The 26298-nt window shown below is 43.6% G+C and overlaps 1 long non-coding RNA gene across 9 annotated transcripts; it reads left to right on the top strand.

Moving 5' to 3' along the window:
• Nucleotides 1-6915: 6915 nt before the first annotated feature.
• On the top strand, nucleotides 6916-25088 carry LOC141580561 (uncharacterized). Of its 9 annotated transcripts, none has more exons than XR_012512784.1 (3): nucleotides 6916-16672; nucleotides 16780-23113; nucleotides 23777-25088. It is a non-coding gene; the product is annotated as an uncharacterized LOC141580561 (long non-coding RNA). The 9 variants fall into 9 exon arrangements; XR_012512785.1 differs by having other exon boundaries at nucleotides 16780-22598; nucleotides 23014-25088; XR_012512780.1 differs by having other exon boundaries at nucleotides 6916-16188; nucleotides 16546-16672; nucleotides 16780-25087.
• Nucleotides 25089-26298: the final 1210 nt, after the last annotated feature.

The raw sequence follows: 26298 nt of genomic DNA on the forward strand, positions 1-26298 counted from the left end.
ATTCTATAGGCCTGTTAGAGTTGCCAGATTTGACAAGTAAAAACATAGGATGCTGAACTAGATCTAAATTTCAGGTAAGCAACAAACATTTTATTAAGTAAAAGTATGTCTCAAATATGACATGGAACATATTTAGAATAAACAGTTTATCTGAAGTTCGTATTTACCTGGAAATCCTGTCTGTCAGTTGGCTGCCTTCCCAGGGGCATGTGCCAGGAGACCGGACTTTTGAAATAGATTCCTCAGTTGATTCCTCTCGTCACTCATCTGGAAACAACTGCTAATGCCAATCAGTAATCCACTAGATGCCATTTTTGCTCAAATTTATCATTTTTATTTAATTTATGGATCTGGAGTCCTTGTCATTCATTGACAGTGTCTCTCACTGGTACAGGAGATTGGAGAAATCACTATATTCCAGGGTTTGTAATTTATAGAGGAAATTCCTGATAGAGATGGGGAGAACTAGCCTTGAGGACAGGCAGCAGGACTTCTACCAACTGCCCTGTGTGCTGTGCTCCTGCAGGAAGGTTACTGGGCTCGTCAGCCGGTAGAAGGGGGCAGTGTCAGAGAATGACAGGGTGATCCTGTTTTTTCTTGTGGTGGGTGGGTAGATGATGGCCCTAACAACCAGAACTTGGGACACAAAGAAGTGGGTTTGGGGAAGAAAGAAAGACAGTGAGATGGTTTCGGAGATGTTCATGCCTCCTTTGTGCATGCAGGTGGAGACATTTACCAGGCAGGGCAGTGCTGGGTCTGCGTTCGGGAGCTGGATGCATGTGTCTGGGAGTTGTCAGGGTGCTGGTGGTAGGTGACACTGGGCTGTGAGTGCAAGGGCAAGGACAGGGCCTAGGAAAGTGTGGAAACAGCCAGCTTCCTTTCTGTTTGTGCTGCTCTTTCCATGTCCCCTCACCGGCTGCGACCCACGCACAGAGTTCCACCCAGTCCCACTGTGGGGGGCCGCCCTGGAGCCCACACCCTGCAGTCCCAGGGCTTTATTTGAGGCAAACATGGTTGATGGTGATCATGATGTTGGGATTATGATCCTTAGACCTGCTCACTGCAGCTGAAACACTGCCCTAATCTTCTGCATAGTGAAGGAGGCCGTAACAAGAATCTCTGGTACACATATGGAAAAATCTGTTACACACTGTTACACATAGTGAAAAATGATCACACTTTTTGGATTACTGAAAGACTACAGTCCCAGAAAAGACATATGGGATGGATAAATGAACCAGAACTTAAAGTTGTTGCCCCTCTAACCTCTAGAAATGTTGGGCAAGTTCACTTCACCTCTCCGTGTTCTGCCTCCTCACCTGTAACGGTGTAAGTGTGGTGCCTTCCTTGGAGGGCTGCTCTAAGGGTTAAATGAATGTATATGACTACACATGTATATGTATATATTCATTTATGTGCATATGTGTGTATATATGTCTATGTATGTAAATTCACACACAGAGACACATGGAGTTTAGAATAAGCTCTGACATGTACACTTCATAAATATTAGCTATGCATATGTTGAATTGTATTAAATTGTATGTAACTCTGATTCCCTCTGAATGAGGTTGTGGAATCTTTTGTGTTCTGTTCAGGCCAGTGTTGAGGCAGGCAGACAGGATGGAACCCATATTTCTGCTGGGTTAGGATCAGGGCCTCCTGCCATCTGGTCTTCATTTCTTTCTGTGAGTCCAGAGCAGGATAAACTCTTCAGCCTCTCTCTTACCCTCAGCAGAGAGAGCCCTGGGGTGAGAAAAGGAAATACTGGTGTTTATCCACTTTCACTGGTGAAATGGGAGAGAACTTTTTGCTCATGGTATGTTTGAGAGTGGGCAGTGAGTGTGGCCGGTGCTGTTATGGCCCCCAGGACCCCCTCAGGACAGAGGCACTCTGTGCCGGAAGCTGACAGTTCTCAGCCAAATTCTTCTCTGGAGGTTGCTCTCTGGCTTGCCCAAGCTATCCACTTCCTGTGGGCAGCCCCCATCCAATAACTGGTTGATAAGAGGAGTCTACGGGCCCCGACCTTTGGCCTCAAGATGGAAGAACACTAAGGAGCCACTCCAGATCGAAAAATTCTCAAAGCTGAGCTTTCTGTTGAAACCAACTTGCAGTTCAACTTCTTCCTTTGTCCACTTTTGCTTTTCGCACCCCTTATAGATATGACTATCAAGAGTAATTCCTAATAAACTTTCTTCATATGAATCTCAGAGGTTTAGAGACTCTTTTTTTTTTTGTAATCCCAACCTATGATAATTGGTATCAGAAACGGTTCTACAAGGCACAACCTAAAATTTGGTTTTGAAGATGGACTATCCATTGACTTCCTGGGAATGAAGACCACATCACTATTCTAAGTGTACCCTGAGAGTTCCAGTGCCAAATTGTGGCACATTGTTGAGATTTTCAACAGTGGTAGACTGAGGTTGGGTGCTCGTGGGAGAAAGCATATGGCAGGTGTGACATCTCAGGTGGTCATCTTGGGAGTCTGGGGGCTGGAGATAGTCATTATAAGGACATTGGAATCAGGTGACCATTCCTGGAGGCCATCAACACCTTGGAGAAAAACAATGACAGTCTGAGGATGAGAACTCACCCGTGCAAGGCAAAGTGTGAAAGCCAGAGGGTCTCCCTGGCTGCACATGGGGACTCTTGTTTCTTTCAGTCAAAATGCAGACAAGCAGAGGAGAAAGAGAGCTCCAGAGAAAATTTGGTTTTCAGCCTGTGTAGGTCTGCTCCATGAAGATGAGGGCTTTGATTGGGAAGGAGTAAGGTACTGAGTTTGGAATAAGGGTTTGTATGGACATATGTTTTTGTTTTTCTTGAGTAAATATGAGGAAGTGGAATTTTTGGGTCATATGGTAGGTTTAAGTTTAAGTTTTTCAGAAACTGCCAAATCGTTTCCCAAAATGGTTGTGCTATTTTATATCCCTACCAGCAACGTATGAGAGTGCCGGTGGCTGCATATCCCCACCCACCTTGTATTGTCAGTCCTGAACTTTAGCCATTTCAACTGCTGTGTGGTATCTCAACGTGGTTTTAATTTGTACTTCCCTAATGACCGAAAATACTGAGTGCTGTTTCATAGGCTTCCTTACCATGTACATATCTTCTTTTGTGAAATATCTATCCAAATATTTTGTCCATTTTAAAAGGGTTGTTTGTCTTCTTGTTGAGTTGGAAGAGTTCCATGGATTCAAGTTCTTTGTCAGATGTATGACTGGAGAATATGTTCTCCCAGTGAGTAGCTTACCTCTTTTCATTTTTAAAAAGTCCTATCTATACCAGAATTTCATTTTTCTGATGGTGTGTTTTGAAGAGTAGAAGGCTTTCATTTTGGTAAAGTTCAATTACTTAGTTGTTTTTCTCTATGGTTGATGCTCTTTGTGTTCTAAGAAAACTTTTTCTATTTCTAGGTCCTAAAGATTTTTTTTTTAATCATTCTTTATTAAATCTTCACTAATCATGTTTTTGCCCCTATGAGACCACAGCGACTTCTCTCATCAAGTTCACCAGCAGCAAATTCTTTGTTATCTTCTTAGGAGACCTGTGAGAAGCATCTGACGCCTTCTCTCTGACATACTTTCTTTTTGTGGTTCTCAGGAAGTCACATCCTCATGGACTTTGTCCTCCTTCCCTGACCACGTCTCAGTATCTCAGTATTCGTTACGATCGTTTCCTTTTGTCTGTGCTTTTTTTTTTTTTTTGTCATTTAGAGTCCCCCAACCTCAGACCTTGGTTCTCTTATTTATTAATATTCATATCCACTGCCTTGACAATCTCATCAGTTTCTGATAGAATCAGATTTACATCTTCAGCCCAGAACTCTCTTTTAAACTCCACATTTGCACATCTGTCTTCCACAACTCCACTAGGGTGACTTTGCAAACGTTGACAAAATTGTACTTTGAGTTTCCCCTTGCTCCAACCTCCTGGGCTCATAGTCTTTTCCACTTCAGTTAATAACATCTTTGTCTTTCCCATGGTCAGGCCACAAGGCCTTGGAGCTACCCACCTTGACTCCCTTCTTTCACTCCTGTCCATTATCCACTCAGAAACAAATTTTGTGGGCAGATCCTCAAATGACGCCCAGGATACGATCTTTGTCACCATTTCTGCAGCTCTCCCTGAGCTTACCCAGGACTGCATCACCTTTCCCTGGATCACTGCAGTGGCCTCCTCACGGTCCTCCTTGCCTTTACTCTTGTCCCTGTGTCACTACTGCCAACACAGCAGGCAGCCTGGTCCTTGAAACGTAGAAGATTCGATGTTACTACACACATCAAAACCCTGCAGTGGTTCCCCATGTAATTGGAGTAAAACCCACAGATCTTACAAAAACCAACAAGGCCTCTGTGGTCTGACGCCCCATCCCATCCCTGAACTCAACTTTTCTTTGTTCAACTCCACTGCAGCCATACTGGCCTCCTTGCTATTTCTCCAACGTGCAAGGCACGCTCCTGCCTTGGACATTTAAAAAAATTGAAATGTAACTTACACACTGTAAATTTCACCCTCTTAAAGTATAATTCAGTGTTTTTTTTTTTTTATATTCGAAAGGCACCCCAACCTCTACACTCATTTCAGAATATTTTTGTCATTCCCAGAAGAAATTCCCACCCCATTGTCTCCTGCCTTTCTGTGTGTGCGTGTGTGTGTGTGTGTGTTTGTGTGTGTGTGTGTAAACTGCAAAGGAAGCTTTACAGACAGTGCAAATACAGTACTTTCATTGCTCAAAGTGTGTAATGTACAAGAACTTTATGTAGTTTCCTTGTTGACCATCTGGCTACAGTTCAAACAGTTACTGCTTCAAAAGCTAAATTTAATAATCTTCCAAAACTGCTTTTAAAATAAAATTCTTAAATTATAGCAATAAACAAAAATATACAATTAATATTGCAGTTTGTCAAAAAACACATATGAAATTTCAACTCTTATTCTTAAAAAGTTATAAAAATCAATATTTTGGCTAAGTTGTAAACATGCTTATAATGCAATTATTTGTCTAACTCTAATAATGCTTATGGTGGCTATAAGATCAGAATAGTTTTAAAAATACATAAAAAAATAACAATATTTAGCCCCGTGATTTATCTGTAGAATGTGTTTATATATGCCTAAATTTTAGCCCTTGCTATATTATCATTGCTCTAATTTAAAAAGTCACATATGACAGATGAGGCAAAACCACCTATGAACTGGCATATCAGTTTATTTCTCAGCTTGTAAAACTATCATTAGTTCATTGATGTGGTAAACAAATTTCAATTCTAATTGCTTTGCAGAAAAACAACATAATCTTTGCAATGAACTTTAGGCTTTTTTTTTTTTTTTTGAGATAGAGTCTCATTCTGTCACTCAAGCTGGAGTGCTTTGGCATGATCTTTGCTCACTGCAACTTCTACTTCCCGGGTTCAAGTGATTCTCCTAACTCAGCCTCCCAAGTTGCTGGGATTACCGGCATGTGCCACCATGCCCAGCTAATTTTTATATTATTAGCAGAGATGGAGTTTTACCATGTTGGCCAGGCTGGTCTCAAACTCTCGACCTCAGATGATCTGCCTGCCTCAGCATCCCAAAGTGCTGGGATTACAGGTGTGAGCCGCCATACCTGGCTTTGCAATGAACTTTATGGTTCAATTGCATACAAGCAATGTGTTATATATGAAAAAATTATTAACCGAACTATAGGTATTAAATAATGTTAGCGGTTTATTTTGATTTGTTTTATTTAACAGTTCAGAAAATCATAGCCATCAGCTGTTCTAGTGGAATTCAGGAATCTCGGTGGAGTTGTTAGTATGTGAAACTTGTAGGTAAAATACAAGAATACTTCGATAGCACTGTTAAGGCATCTCTCTAAAATCGACTCACTGGTTTCATTCTCCAGCCATGTTGACCGGAGCCACTCAACATGGCTTTTATCATGCCCGATATTAATGCATGTTGTCGTTTTACAACAAATTCATGACCAACAAAGGAGATAAATTGGACATCTGTGGCATCAGGGCTTTCATAGCCACCATAAGTTTCTCTTCTCCATCCATTATGTCCTTATGAAACTCCACAGTTTTGGGAAAGTCTACCTCCAGACTTGAGCATTGCCTTTCCCCCTGCATCGATTGCCCTCCATTCTGTCTTTGTTCATTTGTATTGACATGGAGAAGTATCTGAGCCTGGGTAATTTATTTAAAAAAGAGGCTTATTTGGCTCATGCTTCTGCAGGCTGTACGGGAAATGTGCACCAGCATCTGATTGGCTTCATGTAGGGGACTCAGGTTGCTTCCACTGATGGTGGGAGGTGAAGGGGAGATGGCTATGTAGAAGTCACAAGGTGAGAGAGGAAGCAAGAGAGAGAGGGGAGTACCCAGCTCTTCCTAATAGCCAGCTCTCATGCCAGAACTGACCCATGACCTCTAAGCCAGTGCCAAGCCATTCACAAGCAATTCTTTCCCAGGACCCGAACACCTCCACTAGGCCTTGCCTCCAGCATCAGAATCAAATTTCAACATGAGGTTTGGAGGGGCAAATATCCAAACTAAAGTTCACTCCCTCACCTCCTTTACCAAGGGGGCGTACTCCGACTACTCTATTTAAAATCTCTGTCTCCTCTAGTTTTTATTTTTTCCTTTCTACTCATCATGTTCTAACATACTATAATATACTCATTTATTCTCTTTATAATTTATTGCATTCTCTGGCAACAATGTAGGGACATTTGTGCTGTTCACTGGTGAAATCTAAGCACTTAGAACAGTGCCTGGTGCACAGAACATGGTTATTAAATATTTACTGATGAGATGAACAAGCCAATGAAATCATGAGTGAAGGTCAACCACCTTTCTTTATGTAAGTGTGACCGGGCACCCTGTGCTTCCCTTGAGGATAGTCTTACCTGTTCTTTTTTCACCAAAACCCACACCTGACTAGAAGAGGTAATGCAGATATTAACCCACCCCTGACTAGAAGAGGTAATGCAGATATTAAGCTGCATCTGACTAGAAGAGGTAATGCAGATATTAACCCGCATCTGACTAGAAGAGGTAATGCAGATATTAACCCGCATCTGACTACAAGAGGTAATGCGGATATTAACCCACATCTGACTAGAAGAGGTAATGCAGATATTAAGAGGTTCTTGGGGGAGACGGAGGAGGAAGTGGTTGCAACCAATATTTAATCACTACATCTCTTCAACAGCCTCCTCTTATCCTCAATTCTTCTCCCCATAGCAGCTGACTCAAAAATTTCCTGTTTTTTTTCCTTTTTACAGAATCTTTCTTCTCCGTTTTGGCCGGCTCTCTGTGTCTTTCCCAACACTGCCCTTCGTCTTGCACACCCATTCAGCAAAACAAAACACTGGCCTGCTCAGCCTGACAGCTGGCCGCTCATTTCTTTCTAGACCAGGGCACTGACAGACAACAGGGGTGTGTGGGGATTCTAATACTCTGGCATTTTGAGAATAGTCAACTCCACCCTCAAGGCCTCTCTACCTGGATGTGCAAGGCAGTTATTTCAAGTCTCCACAGTTTACTATTCTAAGCCTGTGTCCTCAGTTCCTAAGAAGGTGTGAAATTCTTTCTTGTTTTGGAAAGCAAGGGAAGAATTAGAGAAGTCTCTTCAGATCCTTATTCTTTGAAAAAAACACAAATGGGGTATTTCAAGAGGCAAGAATGCGAGAGGCTGAGAAGCACGTGGAACTGTAATGAGAGGCCTGCGGCTTTGAAGGTGAGTCTCCCCAGAGGGGAAACCTGAGCCCCAGGCCTGGGGTTCATCGCTCTCCAGGTTCGCTTCCTTCCACCCGGTTCACACTGCTTGGAGTGTGGCTGTACTCACAGCCATGAGATGATCTGAAGACTGGGGTCTGTTTGCTGTGACTGCATTTTATCATTTGAATGGTTGCTTTAGCCTTCATAATATACATCCTTACCTTATCATAGTCAATCTCTGAGTGTTTTTATAGCACTTTATAGACAGTATTAGACTCTCATGATAGTTATTCCCATTTCCCCCCTCCTGGCTTTTTGTGCTGTTGTCATACATTTTACTTCTACTTATGTTGTAAATGCCACAATTCCATCTTTAATTTTTAAATAAGAACAGAATCTTACTCTGTTACTCATGCAGTTAACAACTCCTGATACTCTTTATTCCTTTGTGTAGATCCAGATTTCCATGCGGTCTCAATTTCCTTTGCTGAGGAACTTCCCTTAATGTTTCTTATAGTGCAGGTTTGTTGGTGATGAATTCCTTTAGCTCTTTATTTCTGAAAACAGTCTTTATTTAGAAACATATTTTTTGCTGGATATAGAACGCTATGCTGACATTTACATCTTTAATCCAACTGGAATTTACATTTGTTTATGATAGTCATTAAAGTCCATTTTTGAAACTATCAGTCTGATATTAAATTTCTAGCTACCCTGAAATCAATGGGATCCTACATCAGTTAGGTCTTCTTTTGGTTTTGGCTCTACTTACTGTTAATCTCCTTTTCTGATGCCTTTTTTCCATTCAGTACTTTAAAAATGTTGCTTTATTCGTGCATCATTTCAGGCAAGAAATCTGCCATTCCCATCTCTGTCTCTGTATGTAATATGTCTTTTTACTCTGGTTGCTTTTAAGATTGTCTCTTTATCACTGGTTTTGAGCAACTTAATACTGAGGTGCCTCGTAGTTTTCTTTGAGATTTTTTGGGCTTGGGGTTTGTTGAGTTTTTTTTGATCTATGGGTTTATATCTCTGATCAAATTTGGAAATTTTCAGTCATCATTTCTTCAAATTTTTTTTCTGTTCCACACCCTCTATTCATTTTAATGTTTTGATTATTTTCTTTTTCTTGGTGTCTTATTTTGGATAGTTTCTCTTTCTTCAAGGTCCCTAATATTTTCATCTGCAATATCTAATCTGTTGTTAATCCCATCCAGTATAGTTTTCATTTTATAATCTCACACATACGCAGCTTTTATCTCTAGAAGTACAAGTTGCCTGTTTTACAGGTTCCATGTAGCTAATATTTGCAAATGCAAAATGCAGTTATAGCAACTGTTGTAGTGTCCTTGTGTGCTTATTTTAACATCTTTGTCAGTTCCGGTTCATTGTTGATTGGTTGATTTTTCTTCTTTTTACGTTTTCTGTTTCTTTGCCTGTTGGTCATTTTCGATGGAGTATCAGACATTGTGAATTTCACCCTGCTAGGTCCTGCATGTCTTTGAATTTCTAATCTTTGTTTGGGATGTAGTTAAGCTACTTGGAAACAGTCTGATCCCTTTGGGTCTTGCTTTTAAGATTTGTTAGGTAGAGAAGCAGTGTTTCATCTTGGACTAATTATTCCCTACTACTGCTGAGGCATCACCCTCTGTGTACTCTACCCAGTGTCCCAATGTCCTATCATTCTGACAGGAGCATGCACTAGTCCTGGTACTGTGTGAGCACCAGATTCCATTTGCTCTAATTCTCTTGCCAGACTTGGGTTAGTTTCTCTGCATTCATATGCTGAATATTCAGGGGAGACCCTCTGCGGATCCCTGTCCATTCTCTCTGTGAAGCTGTTTCCTATATGGTACTCTTTCTTGCAAAGTCTAGTTACCTTTGTATCCTCAGTTTTGTTGCCTCAACTTAGGAATCCTGCATTTTCCTGCTACCCCTCTCCCTGCCCCATGGCTGGAGAGGCCTCCAGTAAGCTGGGGCAATCAGATGGCTCACCTCATTTGTGCTCATCTCTCGGGGATCACTGTCTTCAGTTGCTTGTTGGCCAGTGTCTTAAAAACTATCGTTTCATATATTTTATTTATTATTTTTATGGGTTCAGACAAGAGGGCAAATCAAGACCTTGTTACTCCCTCTTGGTAAGAAATGGAATCCACCTGCAATATGTAGATACTAGTAGTTCTTTTATAGGGATCAAACGTGCTAATAATCTTAAAGCGTGTAATCTAGAGCTTGGCAGAGAGTAAGTACTCAGTTAACATTAGATATTGCCACCACTGACAACGCTGTTACTACGGGTGCTGCCATTGCTGCTAGTAATGATCTCAAATGGATGAAATACATTAATTCAAGTGCTTAGCCATGACCTGGTGGTTAGTAAGTCCTCTCCTAATATTCCTCCTCCTAATGTTGTGGATGCTATGCTATTCCTCCTATAACTGTTATTATTATTACAATCAGACTAACAATGCTGGACTCAAAGAGACTCACTGGCATGTAATAGAACCTGACCAACCTTTTCCCAGAGGTTGTAACTAAGGGTGTTTCTGAGACATGCAGTGAGCATGAATCCTCTAATTCAAGCCTAGGTGGACAGATCCAGAGGAAACTTGTAGGGGATTCTTGCTTTGGTTTGGGAGATGTATGTTTCCTAGAAGTTATAAACCAGCATTAAGAAATTTAACTTCTCTGTTATATAGTCTCCTCAACACAGGTTATGCCTCCCGTGTGTCCCCCAGTTATCTCATTGTAATTTCCTAGAGCTGAGAGGTGCGGACAAGAAAGGGAGCTAGCGCCTGCCAAGGGCCTGCTGTGCACCAGATGCTCCTTCCTGATGCTGGAATGGTCACTTCCCTTGATTTCTGAGCCTTATTTTCATCAAGTATAAAAGGGAGATAATTGTACCAATCATGCTGTGTTATTATGAACATGAATTTAAACACGTATAAAGCGCTGTGGGTAGAGCTTGGCGTTGTCTGTATTTGATACATTTTATCCATCATTATGATCTTCACAAAAATCCTCCGTTGTAGCTGGCATTTTTGTTCCCACTTTACTGATAGATTGGATGTTGCTCACATAAGACACCTGATCGAGCCAATGTCAGTCCCACAGGGAATGACAAACCCATCTAGATGCCACTCGCTCATCCAATACTGAGGCTCTCCCATATTCTAAGCCTGGGGCACACAGAGCACAGAGTTTCTCACAGAGCACAAAGTGCAGACAGGCAGGTAAATATACAAGTGTTGGCCAGTGCAGTGGCTCATGTCTGTAATCCCAGCACTTTGGGAGGCCGAGGCAGGCGGATCATGAGGTCAGGAGTTCAAGACCAGCCTGGCCAGAGAGACCAGCCTGGCCAACACAGTGAAACCCCATCTCTACCAAAAATATAAAAATTAGTGAGGAGTGGGGCAGGTGCCTGTAATCCCAGCTACTCGGGTGGCTAAGGCAGGAGAATAGCTGGAACCTGGGGGGCGGAGATTGCGAAGAGCCGAGATCGTGCCACTGCACTCCAGCCTGGGCAACAGAGTGAGACTTTGACTAAAAAAAAAAAAAAAAAATTTACAGGTGTAAGAAAATATCATGGGAACATTGGTAAAAGCTTACGTAGAAGGGACTGACTTTACATGGTTTTAGGAGAGGGAAGGTTGTAAGTAATCTTTGCTTGGACAAATTTTTGAGCTGTGTTAGTGTTCACCTAATGGCAAGGATGGGGAAGTACATTTTGAGCAGAGAGAATGCCGAGTCAGGGCCAAGAAGCGTAACTTTGCCAGCTGACCCCTACGTGTGGACCATAAAATACCCTGGGGTTTGATGAGAACATCATCTGTAGAAGGAGCTTCTTGATGCCAAAAAAGAAGGTGGATTTTTATCTTGCAGGCCAACGGGAGCCACTGAAGGATTATAAATTGGAAAGTTCCTACCACAGTTGTACAGCCTTTTTTTAAAAGCCAAAAATACTGTAAATTACCACATTCTCATGATCACAAACCAAATAGTACATAATTAGGTGTTAGGGACTGACTGCTTGGTGCAAGTCTTCACACTGCTGTCTCTGCAGGTGGGATCTCACACTGTTGTCCAGGTCTTCACACAGCCGTCTCTGCAGGTGGGATCTCACACTGTTGTCCAGGTCTTCACACAGCCGTCTCTGCAGGTGGGATCTCACACTGTTGTCCAGGTCTTCACACAGCCGTCTCTGCAGGTGGGATCTCACACTGTTGTCCAGGTCTTCACACAGCCGTCTCTGCAGGTGGGATCTCACACTGTTGTCCAGGTCTTCACACTGCTGTCTCTGCAGGTGAGGTTTTCTCCTGAGAGGACCACTGGCTGGAGGCTCCCAGTTTGTGTTAGGGGATTGTCTTGAGCAAATGTCACTTCAGGATGTGAAGGCAAGAAGCCAGTGTCTGGGTGTAGACTCCCTAAAGCGCACAATGAGGAATGGCTGAATCTGCAGTGGTCCTGAGCTCAGTGTCTCTTAATTAACATTCTAGTCAGCTCTTGTGGAGCGCTCCAAAGTGCAAGGCTTTGCTGAGGATTGTACAACAAGGTGAGTTTTTCTCCACTTTGATTTATCTGTTAATTTGTTCTCATTCACTTTTGACTTTCTAAAAATTGTTGAAATGTCCTTTTTACTAGTGGCCTTTCTTTCACTGTTATAAGGTTCTTACTGTTTTTATACCTCTTATATCTTCCTATAGATTTCAATTTAACTCTCTTGAACTAGAATCCTAGTTTTGCTTTATAAAACAGTTTCTGATGTCCAGTAGACACATCCCTTGGAGGGGCATGGCCTGGATATAGGGGGACCTACCCAGAGAGTATTGATCTCGTGGTCCAGCTGACAAGGGGTGGGGTGCTGAATTGAGGGGAGTAGTGAGCCCAGAAGGCAGGAAGGACCTAGAGAAGCCCACGGGCAGCACCACAGGTCTGGGAAGGAAGGCACAGGAGAGTTGGAGGGTGAGATGCCTACCAGGTCTTAGACATGACCAGCTGGGTTTGCAGCAAAGCACAAGGAGAAATGAATTGGGAGCAGAATACAGAAGACCAATTTGGACAATTCAAATCTGTAGTGTCACTGAGATATCCTGGTAGTTATGTCTGTAGATGGGGTGCTTGGGAGACATGTGCAGAAGAAAAGATGGATTTATGAGTCATTAGTGCAGGACTTGATGACATGGTGTGCTGTGTTGGGGGTCCCAGAGGCCACCCTCAGCCTCAGCAATTCACTAGAAGGACTCACAGAACTCAGAAAAGCTGTGATGCCCATGGTCATGGTTTATTACAGTGAAAGGAGGAGATGAAACCCGGCAAAGGCAAAGGCCATGAGAGCGGAGTTCAGGGGAGGCCGGCTGTCAGCTTCCAGTTGCCCTCTCCCAGTGGGTCTGCACAGACGCACCTTACTTCTCCCCATAGTGATGAGTGACAACAACATGAAGGACCGGCAGCCAAGCAGTCTCAGCCTTGGTTTCCAGGGGTTTCACTGGAAGTTGGTCACCTAGGCATGGGGTACCCAGACCACTGACCTTAGCTGCTCAGTCTCCAGCCCCTGCAGAGGTCAACTTCACACCACATGGCCGGAGACCAACCCCCCTCCTCTTCCACATGGACTAAATCATGTTGTCAGCATAAAGTATGTGGCAGGGCCCAAGGCCCCAGGAAAAGAGATGCTCTTCTCAGGCAGGACACTCCCAGGGCAGGGATTAGAGGTTTACTCCTGGAGCCAGGCAAAAATCAGACCTTTCTTGGAATTTAACATGTGGGAGTGGATGAAGTCCCTAGGATGGGTACAGAGGACGGAAAGCGAGGAGACCCACAGGCAGTGCTGTAGAGCACCCCAACTTCCCAGGGAGAGTCAGAGAAAGAGAAAGAATGTCAGGCGAGAGGACAGCCTAGAACAGGCGTCCCCAAACTATGGCCCGCAGGCCGCATGCGACCCCCTGAGGCCATTTATCCGGCCCCCCGCCATACTTCAGGCAGAGGCACCTCTTTCATTGGTGGTCAGTGAGAGGAGCACAGTATGTGGCGGCCCTCCAGCGGTCTGAGGGACAGTGAACTGGCCCCCTGTGTAAAAAGTTTGGGGACGCCTGGCCTAGAGGGTGCCCCGGAGCCAAGGGTGCAGGGCGGCCAAGGGAACCACACCACATGTGACAGGGAATTCTGGCAGGAGGCTGCCTGGAAAAGGTCCATGGACTTAGCCATTTGGGGTGAGGACCATTTTAACAGAATGTTTCCACTGGAGTGGCTGGGGCTGGACACCTGACCGGGGTTGGCTGGAAATGTTGGGAGGTGGGGAGGGGAGCACAGGTGTATATTGTGAGCTGCTTGACTGTGAAGGGAAGGAGAGTGACAGGGTGGCAGCTGGCAGGGAACGGCAGGTAGAGAAACGTGTTTCCCTAAACATGGGATGCGGGACATGACTAAGTGTAAAGGTTGTGGGCAAGAGGCTGGAAATGCGAGAGAGCGAGAGTGAGAGAAACAGAGTGAGAGATGACCTGGAAATTTGGGACGGAGAGCGTGCTGGGCGGAGGGCGATCCTGGAGGACAGAGGAGGCTATAGGATCTGGAGAGCCACTCTAGAAAAAAGAACGGGAACTGATGGGGGAGTCAGGAACTGCAGAGGATGGCTGAGGCACTTAGCACGTTGTGAACTAAGGCAGAATGTCAGAGCGTGATGAAGAAACAGAGGCTGCACTTTGGAGATTATGTCTGATGACATAATCCTGTGGGGTGGCCCCGGGACTGGACCGGTGAAGTGCAGGAGGGTCTGGGGGCTAAGAAATGCTGAAAGTCAGGGTTGGAATTTGACCACCCACAGGACCGAATTGCCTAACCTGAATGAGAGGCAGGCACTGGACTGGAAGTTCCACCGGGTTGGTATTCTGGAAGCTCATGGTAATGTCTTCTTTCAGGTATAGGTAGCAGTGAAGATGACTTAAGCCGTAGGTAGCAGAAAGCCTAAAGTAAACTGGCTGAAGCAATGTGGAAATGTGGGATGTCAGCCTCAGAGCCAGCTGATCACGGGACTCCAGGTCTGTTTCTTGGCTGTTCTCCAAGCTTGGCTGTCCTCTGTATGTGGGCTTAATTCTTTAAAAACGTTTAATTAAAAAAAGTCGTGGTAAAATACATATCACATAAAATCACCACCTTAATCATTTTAAGGGTACAGTTTAATGGTGGTAAGGACATTCCTATTGTTGTACATTACTATCATCCATCTCCGGAACTCTTCTCACCCTATAAAACTCAAATTCTGTGCCAATTACACAAATAACTGCCCTTCCCCTTCCCCCAGTCCTGACAACCACCATTCTACTTTCTGTCTCTCTTAACTGACTACTCTAGGAACCTCATAGAAGTGGAATAATATGGTATTTTTCCTTCCGTGTCTGTCTTATGTCACTTGGCCTCATGTCCTCAAGGTTCATCCATGTTGTAGGATATGTCAGAATTTCCTTCCTTTTTCAGGCTGAATAATTTTCCATGGTATAGACAGACCACATGGGAAAAAATCTATTCACCCATCAATGGATGTTTAGGTTGCTTCTATCTCTGGGAGATTGTGAAGAAGGCTGCTGTAAATATGGATGTACAAACATCTCTTCGAGTCCCTGCTTTCATTTCTTTTGGGTAGATATCCGGAAGTGGAATTGCTGGGTCTTATAGAATTCTACATATAATATTTTGAGGAACTACTGGACCATTTTCCATAGCTACTATGCCATTTTATATTCAACCAACTATGGGTTTAATTCTTAAGCTGCTTCTCCCCTGGTGGCAAATGTTCAGGGCTTTGCCCCCCATGCTGTGGCCTCAGAGGGAGGAGAAAAGCTGCCTGGGATCCCCAAGTAGTGATGAGACCCAGTCTGCTTGATGGACTCAGGGCACAGGGCTAACCCTGAACCAATGACTATGGCAAAGGACTTGTGGGCTTTAGACAACCCACCGCCACCCCCACCCCTACACCTTGGAACTGGGTGGTCGTCAACACCCTCATAAGTGTGTTTGCTGCACGGATAGTGCTGGGGGAAAATTCCAGGACTATCCAGGCAGCAAACACACAGATTCCAGTAAGGGGAACATCGCTGCTGTGACCAGCTATGTCCCAAGAGTGCTGGAACGCAGATTTTTTTCTTTGAACAGCTGTATGAAGTTATAATTGGCATACAAAAAACTGCACATGTTTAAAGGGTACAGTTTGCTAAGTTTTGATCTGTGTACCTGAGACACCAATTTGACTGATCATCAGTTTAAAGAATTATTGATATGTTTCCTGGAAAACGATCATGTAATTATCCCCTGCACTCCAATATTATCTTAGGATCCATCACTTCATTTTCTCTGATCCTTACCGTAATACTCAGGAGGCACCTGCTTCCAGTTTTGCATATTAGGATGCCGCGGTGCTGGGGCAGCATCTCCGACTCAGTGAAGTGGTCCCGGGAAGGATGTCTCTTCATGGTGGAACCATCAAAGTGTATGTAAAGACAGTTTTTCTCTAAAAAAACTAAATGGGTTACTAGGGACAAAATCCAGAGCCTTGACCCACTTAACTGGATCCCTTGGCTGACCTTGACTGGGCCATGGGCTGGACCCAGAATGTGTGTCTCCAGGCCCTCCAGCCCTCCAGAAGGGCACTCATGCTCACACACCAGGGCCCAAGCCTGAAGGCCGGGAGGTGGCCAGGGCTGATGGAGTGGAGCCTGCAGCCGGCCAGCATCGCGCCTGCTCTGCCAGCCATGGGTGCCTCATTCTTTCTGGCTGACTGGCTGTATATTCTGGGCGCAGAGTGCAGTTTGGCGGAGGAAATGCAAGTCCTTTACTTGTGTTGCAGGGTTCCAGAAAAGATGTGCATTTATAACTGGGACTCTGACAGCCTTGGGTTAGTCCCCGGTGGGCCACTGAAATGGACCTATTCATTTCAGTCCTGAGGTACAGACAGGAAGGCCATTTATTACAAGGTAAACCTAAGCGAAAGTTCAGATCTACCAGTGCTTCTTAATCCTAACTGGATATTCCGATAACCTGGGAGGTAGACACAGATACCGAGTACCCCCTTTCTCCCCAGATCCGGGTTTAATTGGTCTGGGTGAGGCCCAGGCATCAGCAGACTGTCAAAGCTTTCGGGTGAGTGCCTCGTGTTCCCGGCTTCGAGTGAGGACTGCTGACTTGAAGGGTTATGTCAGGTAAAAAGGCATTTTCATTTACATATATGTCGTAAGACCATTTTTCTGAATTCTAAATTCTTTCTACCTCTTCACATTTACTTTTGTCTTCTGCTTAAGCGGAGCATGGATGCTCCTCTGACTTTCGGAATGATGGTGCAGTGACTCAGGATTGTTAGGAAAAGGCTGTCTTGTGAACACATGGTTTTCTTTCATTAAGTCTGTATTGAAGTGGGGGGACTCTTACCACACTTGGAGACATGTCTCCACAGTGTGTCATCTACAGTGGGAGAAGACACTTGGTCCGCATTCCTCCAGTTTCAGGGAAAGGAGCTGCGTCTCAGGCCTCACGGGGTTGTTTACCAGCTTCCAGCCTCTGGCAACAGAGTCACAGCCTCTTTCCAGGCCACTTTCCCACAGTCACTTCGATGACTTAAGGTTACATTAGGAAGGAGAGGGCAGATGCCAGTTCCCAGGTCCATGGCCAAACAAAGCTTCGGAGGAAAAAGCTTTGGAAACAAGTAAGTCCTGCTCTTCCAAAAGCCACGTGTCAACAGGTGACAGGCAGGCTCTGCTGAAGCGTTCACTGCAGCCATTACTGGCTCCTGTGAAAAGGTCAAGGCTCTAATTCAGATGCTGCAGCCACTTCCCCAGCCTCACAAAGGGAACATGGAATGCAAATATGGAATAAAGGGTAGGTTCCGCTTAGACCCTGGTCACTCAACTACCCCGGGAACTCAGGTTACCCGATGGTACCCTCCTGCCTGCCTCGGAGGCCCCTCCAGCCTGGGCATGGTGCCCCCGAGAGCCGTCTCCAGGCAGCCTTCTCCGCCGTGCTGCATACGCTGGGATCCCTCTCTGTACCCCCGGATTGGACAGGCAGGCCTGCCCTTTTCTTCCTTCCCTTTGAGAATGAAGTGCCCATGGGCCCTGGGATGTTCAAGCTCTCCCTCAGCATCTCTTTCTGCTTGTGTGAGGGCATCTGCCAGGTTAAGACTGAGAGGCCAGGACAGACCCTGCCTCCGAGGTCTGGCCTTGGTTCCATATTCCCGGCATCAACTCCAAAAGGCGGCTCACCAGTGGTAGGCCCTAAACAGCCCTGTGTGAGGGCTGGTGCTCTAGTATGACTGTGTGAGCCTCCTCACCGGGACCCTGGGCCTCAGACGGGGGACCTGCCTTCGGCGGGTGGCCTGGGATGCTTTGACCTCCATGCTGCCGGCCTAGCCTCCTGGGCTTTGTGTGGCTCCGGGCGGGCGGGCGTTACTCCAGCAGGGCCTCCTGGGGCAGCAGAGAAAGCACCCCAGTCCCCTTTCCCACCCTCTAACAGCGGGGATTCGGACTTCCCTGGGTGTCCCAGGCCCTTCTGGTTGCAGCAGGAGGATCCTGTGTGTTTGATCTAAATCTGGTCTCCTGCTGGAGAGGCCCAAACAATTTCAGTCAAAACAGTATTAACAGGAAACCTGTCTCTCAGGGCCAAGAATGCAACCAAAATAGCTCCAAGTCTTCAATTCCGAGAGCACCGTTTGGGAGGGCTTCACCTGACAGAGACAATAGTGGAACTCTGTCCCCAAATCTCCCGCCCTGCCTCTGCCTCTGCACCCTCCATGGGTCCTGGCAGAATACAGGGAGGGTGGGGCTGCTGGGTGCTGGGCTCCCAGGCCTGTGGTGAGCCTGACTTTCCTCCGAAGGCAGAGCTGAGAATTCCAGCTCCAAACTCACTGTGCTCTTGAGAATGCCACAATCAAAAGGCTTGTTTTGACTAAATTAATTAAGTTTTTTTTTTTTTTTTGAGATGGAGTATCGCTATGTTGTCCAGGCTGGAGTGCAGTGGTGTGATCTTGGCTCACTGCAACCTCTGCCTCCTGGGTTCAAGTGATTTCCCCTGCCTCAGCCTCCCAAGTAGCTGGGATTACAGGTGCTCACCACCACGCCTAGCTATTTTTTTTTTTTTTTTTAAATAGAGATGGGGTTTTACCATCTTGGCCAAGTTGGTCTTGAACTCCTGACCTCAGGTTATCCGCCCACCTCAGCCTCCCAAAGTGCTGCGATTACAGGCATGAGCCACTGTGCCCGGCCTCCGTATTTTGTTTGGTGGACATAACAGAGAATTTTAGGAGGAAAAAAAATAATTTTTTTAAAAAAGCTTCTAATTTCACTGTGAAATATTTATGAACTCAAGAAACACTACAAGAAGATAATAGTCACCCATAATCTTAAAATACGAAGAGAACACAGCTCAAGCCTGTGGGAACGCTCAACATTTCTATTTACGTGTACACATCTACATAGACACCAGACACACATCACACTTCTTAATGGGTTTGTGTATTTCTTGCTTCACTATTTTCCTCTCCCTCCAGGCAGCCCTTGCTGCCAGCTTCCAGAGGTGTCCTCCTGGCCTGCAGCACCTCTGTATTTGTTCAGAGCTTTCGTGTACAAGTGGTAGCACAGCAAGGTACTTTTGTGGTCCTTCCTTTCCTTTTGAACTTGATTCTGTACCTTGGAGAGCCTTCCAAATCAGTATAGACCTGCTTCTTTACAAACATTTATAAATTCTACTGTATGATGACATCATAATTTATTCAGTCCCCTATTGCGAACATTTAAATTGTTTTCAGACTTATTAAAAAAAAACTCAGTTTCTTACTTTGTAGAAGTGGTGTCCCCAAATCAAACACTTCCTGTCCTGAGCGCTGTTGCCAGCCTGCCCTCCACTGAGCTTGTACACCTGCACTCCCACTTGCCATATCCAGGAGAGTGTTGATCTCCGGGCTCCTCACTCATACAGTTTGCCATCACAGCTTTTGAATTTTGCCAACTTGCTCAGTGAAGAATAGCACTGCCTTTCTTTTAAGAGTGAGATTGAAATCCATTCCCGTATTTGAAAGCATTTGCACTTTTGTTTCTCTGAACTGTCCATGTTGTTTTGCTCACTTTTCTACTCGGTTGTTGGTGTCTTTCTTTTTCTTGTCTCTTTTTGATAGTGCACTTTTTACTTTTTGGCCACTACTTCTTTACTTCTTCTTAGCCCAGCAAGAATAGAAGCCACCCACAATATGGTTTCCTTTTCTTATTTCAAATATCCTACCTCACAGACTGTCTGCTTCCTGCAAACATGGCTTCCCCATGGTTCCTCACTCAGCCTGTTTCCTGATGCTTTCCTTGACAAGGGACCAAACTAGGTCCACCACCAGCTTATGCACCCAGCTCCCAGAGGGAAATTTTATTCTGCAGAGAAACTTTTACTAATGTACCACACATGCTGGAGGAGGCAGCATGCCGGGTGGTAAAGAATATGTAGTTATTTTGGCTGGAAATTCTTGTCCTCTATAGAATTATTTGTGGTAGTTGGTGGAGGGAAAAAAGCTTTTAGAGTCAAATATTATTGATTCAGTTTCTTCACAGTTGTTCTGGCAAAGTCTATGTAATTGCAAAAATGATTTGCTTTACTTAGAGTTTTGCTCCTCATTCATTATTCTGAGATGTGAAGTTCTATGAGACTGAGGTCTCTATCGGGAAAGGTTTCCTCACCATCAGTCTGAATGTGCTATGTCATCTGAACTTTTGCCGTGATTTTTAAATCCTTTAAAGTTTTTTTCTAAGTATTGGCCTTTTAGTTCCATCTTTTAAGAAATAGCCACAGGAAAAGAACTATAGCTAGCACAGTGGACAAACGTAAATACAATTTTGCAGAAACGACCAGACTTTTTCCACTCTGTCCTCCCCAGCCTGCTTCCTGCCCAGTGATAGTGAGATCCACTCTGTGTCTTTCTTCCCTCTCTTCTCATCTGTGCAATTCCTGCATTTGGAGGCATCAGGACCTAGAGAGTTAGGCACCAGGTTCTGACCCTCACTCCTCATTTTCATGAATTTTATTTCTGTGTTGAAGGCAGAGGCTCCCTTGCCACTAAACTGCTGACTGTATGGTTTGGATGCTCAGCCTGTGACCTGTTCAAGGAGGATGCCACCAGGGTGGTCTGTCACTTCTGAGCCATGAGGGATGTTCAGACCTAGCTGTTCTTAGTTCAAAATTCTACTGTTCAGAAAACGATTTTCTTTCTTTTTCCCCTGTAAACATTAATAAAGGATTCATCATGTTATCATATTTGCTACATAATCTTTGCTATGTAGGCTACATTTTTTTCCAAAGAGAAATATTATCTCAGACTGCAGGTAATCTGCCAGTGTTTGTGATTATGAATACTGAATGTAACTAGAATCATTGCTATCTTGCTCTCTCCTGGCATTGGAGGGTACTGATACTAATAAACATAATGAAAAGAGTAATAGCAATTGTGAAGCACTTCGTATGTGCTGGACACTCTTGAAAGCACTTGATTTTTAGTAACTCATTTGATCCTCATAAAAAATGGGAGGAACACTTGCTACCTTTGTTTTACAAGAGGAGATCTTGGCACAGAGAGCTTAAAAACCTTGTCTGTACATAGCCACAAGTAGAGCAAGACTGGAATTGTAGAACACTGCACGCATTATGCAATGAGAGCATTTGCTGGACCAGGAAGTTGAACTAAGAAATTCATCAGCTGGCTGGGCGCAGTGGCTCTTGCCTGTAATTCCAGCACTTTGGGAGGCTGAGGCTGGTGGATCACTTGAGGTTGGGAGTTCGAGACAAGTCTGGTCAACATGGTGAAACCCCGTCTCTATTAAAAATGCAAAAGTAGCTGGCAGTGGTGATGGGCACCTGTAATCCTAGCTACTTGGGAGGCTGAGGCAGGATAATCGCTTGAACCTGGGAGGCAGAGGTTGTAGTGAGCCGAGATCATGCCACTGCACTCCAGTCTGGGCAACAAAGCCAAAAAAAAAAAAAAAAAAAAAAGAGAGAAAAGAAAAGAAAAAAAGAAATTCATTAGCCAACAATGATTATTGAGTGGGCATCATAGCTGAGATTGGTACTAAGACCCCTGAAATTATTGTGGTGATTTGGAGCCAAACTATAGCTGGGTCTAGGAATATTGGAAGTTTTTATTTCCAGAAGCTGAACTTTTATTTTCCTTTTTTATCCAGACAAGTTTTAAGGAGTATTCCTTTGGGGAATTTATAATGAATGGCATTTGGAGGATGTTATTAGTAATAATAAATGTACACCCCACTGGGATTATTTAGAAGGCAAAATGTATATGCCTTTTTTTTCCAATTGAGAGCCCTCCCTGTGTGTTTGGAACTACAGCCACGGTAGGATTGTGTGTGTGGTCGCACTTGCCCTGGTGCTATCTAGGGCACAGTGGCTAATTTAGACATGGTGTTTTTTCTCACAGCCTCTAAACATTGGCCCTGGTTAAAGACATAAAACACGTTAGTTACATGGTATCATCCTATTATAGATTTTCAGGATGAGTTTCCTTGAAAATTCCTGTGTTCTAACAAATGGAAGATGTTCAAAAGGCCTGAGCTTACCAGGTGACAGATACTATGGATTGAAGTGCTCAGTTCATTTCTAATCTGCAGCCAATATGCAGTCCTGGGTGCAGAACAGAGAAAACTGAAAAACTCTATTTTCCAGTTGTCACTGTGCCTGGGATTCCAGGTGGGTTGGATGGCCTGCCAGTGAGATGCACCTCTTGAGAACTTAAACTTGGAACTGAGTGGAAGGACTCATGCAGCCTGGGGAGCCACTTTCTGATGCGGATTCTGCAGGATCTTCGCTTGGTAACTGGCACATTGTTGACTCTTCGCTGTCAACAATGTTTTCAAGTCTCCAGAAGTAAGTCTTTTCTTTGTACTGCTATATTACCAACCAGGTAGATAATTAGTCTCACTCATTTCAGATTGCTTTGGGAATTGTTTTGGAAACTGAATTCATATGAATTTAGCAGTGAGTTTCATCTTTGTTTTTTAGTATGTAAAACATTTTGTTTCCAAAGTCAAAACTCTGTAGGTGTATTCTGAGAAGTCTACCTTGCATTCCTATCCTCACTACCTTGTTTCTCCTTCCCTCTTTATGTAACCAATTAAAAAAATCGTTTTTGGTTTGTTTTTCGAGTATTTCCTTTCGCAAATATAAGAAGATACATTTATATGTATGTTTCTCCTCATTTCTTACCCAAAAGGTCTACACTGTATTTCCCATCATGCTCCTGGTTCTATTCCCTGTAACAGTATCTCCTCCACTGTTTCAGGTCAGAATTTGAAGTGAAGAGCTTGTTCTTTCTCTTGTCTGTTGCCCTGGCTACAACCCCCAACACAGTGCCCTTATGGGGAAACTCTGCTCCCCATTTGGTAAGATGCTGGCTTTAGGGTGGTATCTACGAAATCATGTCAGGGAAGTACCTGACAATTCTTTCTTAATTGAATATTTTTAATATCAGAGATGAGTGTCAGATTTTGTTAAGTGGAGACAGAAACCATGCCCATTTTTAAATGAAAATAATTTAACATAAATAACTGTTCACTAAATGACAAGAAGGGACTGCTAAGACATCTGAGAGGTCAGCGGTGGGGAACAAAGGGGAGAGGAGGGACCACATGGAACTCAGCCCTCTGCGGAGCTCCCCACCCCCTGCGCTCAGGCTGCGGCCAGAGGCTGGAGAGGCTACGGGAGCCGGACCCAGAAGTCTGATGGAGGCAGCGGCTGGCTGGAGGAGCAAGTGTAAATAGCACACTGGAGGCTGGTCCGAGTGCAGTGGTGTTTACAACTCATTGATTACAGCCAGTTACAGATTTCTTTGTTCCTTCTCCACTCCCATTGCTTCATTTGACTAGACTTAAAAAAAAAAAAAAAAAAAAAAAAGGCACACTGGACTCAAATTCTGCTCCTGGAACAAACACACTAGCATATTTGAGGTGAAGAGGTGAGGATGGAATGGTACTGGCTGAAGAGGGAGTAAACAGGCAGAGTGACACCCCGAGCTCCACCCCCTCCCTTTTGGTCCTCTACTGCAGGGCCCAGCAGGCGCAGCGGGCGGAGCAGCGATGCGGTTTGCAGGGTACCAGCCACAGCATTGCGGAGCAAAGTGATGAGTGCTGGCTAGAAGCTCAGGGACGACAGCTTGATACCTGGCACAGCACCTGTGGGAACGACATGACTTTTCCTCTTGGAGATACGGATATCATGAGTCAGACATTAATGTGATTAGGTGTTGGAAAATCTCTTTGCTTTCTGGAACGAATCCCACCTGGTCATGATGCATTGTTTCATGCATATACTGTTTGCTCACACTTTAATATTTGTATATCAGTATTTATAAGTGAATTTGGTTTATAGTTTTTTTTTTTTTTTTTGAGACGGAGTTTCGCTCTTGTTACCCAGGCTGGAGTGCAATGGCGCGATCTCGGCTCACCGCAACCTCCGCCTACTGGGTTCAGGCAATTCTCCTGTCTCAGCCTCCTGAGTAGCTGGGATTACAGGCACGTGCCACCATGCGCAGCTAATTTTTTGTATTTTTAGTAGAGACGGGGTTTCACCATGCTGACCAGGATGGTCTCGATCTCTTGACCTCGTGATCCACCCGCCTCGGCCTCCCAAAGTGCTGGGATTATAGGCGTGAGCCACCGCGCCCGGCCCGGTTTATAGTTTTTTTTTAATGAAAAACTGTTCAGTTTATATATGTTTGAATTTTTACAATAAAAATTTCTAAAATTAGACTAAATTCCATTCTCATTTCTTTTTTTTTTTTTTTTCAATTTTACTTTAGGTGTATACTATATCCAGCATTTCTCCCCATGTTATCCCGCCCCTCCCTCCCCACTCCCCGCTGTCCCTCCCCTACTTCCCTCAACTGTCCCCAGCGTGTCATGCACCTCTCTCTGAGTCCATGTGTTCCCCTTGTTCAACACCTTCCTATGAGTGAGAACAAGCGGTGTTTGGTTTTCTGTTCTTGTGTCAGTTTGCTGAGAATGATGGTTTCCAGATTCATCCAAGTCCCTACAAAGGACACAAACTCATCATTTTTTATGGCTGCATAGTTAGATACCGATATCATTGTTGGGTTTGTTTGGTAAAAAGAATTTGGAAGTTGTAATCCTTTCCCCTGTGAAACCATCAGGGCTGGGTGTATTATTTGGTGAGAAGTCTTGCCATTTTCTCCATACCTTCTATTGTAATTGATCTCTTCCGATTTTCTATCTCTAAAGATTCAAACTTGATACATTATATTTTCCTAAATATTATTTATTTCATTTAGGTTATCAAATTTATTTACAATAAGTTAACAAAGTATTATCTTAAAATATTAAAAAGTCCTCTATTTCAATGTTTCCCCCTTTGTCTCATTCTGTTTATATATTTGTGCTTTTTTCTTTTGATAGTGTTTTCTGTACTTTGTGGAATTTTTTCCAAAGAAATAGCTTTTTGATCATTTATTAGTGTTACTGTTTTTTTAGTTTTCTAACTCAATGTCTGCTTTTTATTCTTATTCTGTTTTTTTAACATTAGTTTTGTTTCTTGTTTATTTTTTTGATATAGATACTTAATACTATGATTTTTTTTCTCTGAGCTCAGCTGAACTATATTCTAGAGTCTTCAGTATGTGGGTGGAGAATTCTACTTTAGTATTCCATAATTTCCGGTTGGCAAACTTGTGTTATCAGATACACAAATATTAATAAGTTATATCTTCATTACAAATTATAGCCTTTAGCATTCAAAAGTGTTTTTGTTTTGCTTATTGCTTTTTGGCTAGAATTCTACATTGATATCAAGATTTGCGTCATATGAATTTTCTCATCTTTTAACTTTTACCTTTTCTTATTTGCTCACTTTAATACAGTATAGAATTGGATTTTGCTTCATTAGTCAGTTTGATAAATCTTTTCTTTAATACATGAACTAAGCCTATTTCTATTTATTGATAGGAGTAACATGTTCTCAGTTTGACCAGGTCACGTTTTACTCACTTTTATTCAGCACTGACTTGGTACCTAAGAGGATTTGTTTGTGCTTGTGTGTGTGTGTTCTAGTGACTACTTCTGTACTAATGATATATATAAAGACTTAGTTATCTTTTCCTCCAGGTATTCTCTGTCGGCTTCCTACTTTGACCAATATGGAAATTATTACAGACACCATTCCTCCTCTCTCTTCCTAAGCTTTTAATTTTAGATACCAGTATTATTTTATTGATAATTTTTGTGGTCTTCAATATATTCAAGCTTCTTCTACTTGGCTTGTCAGCAAGTGACATCTTTTCACTCCCAGCTAATGCCAAGAGGCAATCAATAAACTTCTACTTTCTAATATCATCATCCTATCCCCTCATCTCTCCTTCGGTGAAGTGTGTGTTCAAATATTTTGCTCTTTGTTCACTGAGCTGTTTGTTTTCTTAATTATTAAGTGTTGAGAGTTTTAAACTTCTTTAAAAAACTGATTTGCAAATATTTTCTCTCAGTCTGTCTTTTAAGTTTTCAGTCTTTTAACAGTGCCTTTTGAAAAGCAGAAGTTCTTAATTTTGATAATGTCAAATTTA

The sequence above is a fragment of the Saimiri boliviensis genome, chromosome 12, assembly GCF_048565385.1.
Source record: "Saimiri boliviensis isolate mSaiBol1 chromosome 12, mSaiBol1.pri, whole genome shotgun sequence".
Lineage (NCBI taxonomy): Eukaryota > Metazoa > Chordata > Mammalia > Primates > Cebidae > Saimiri > Saimiri boliviensis.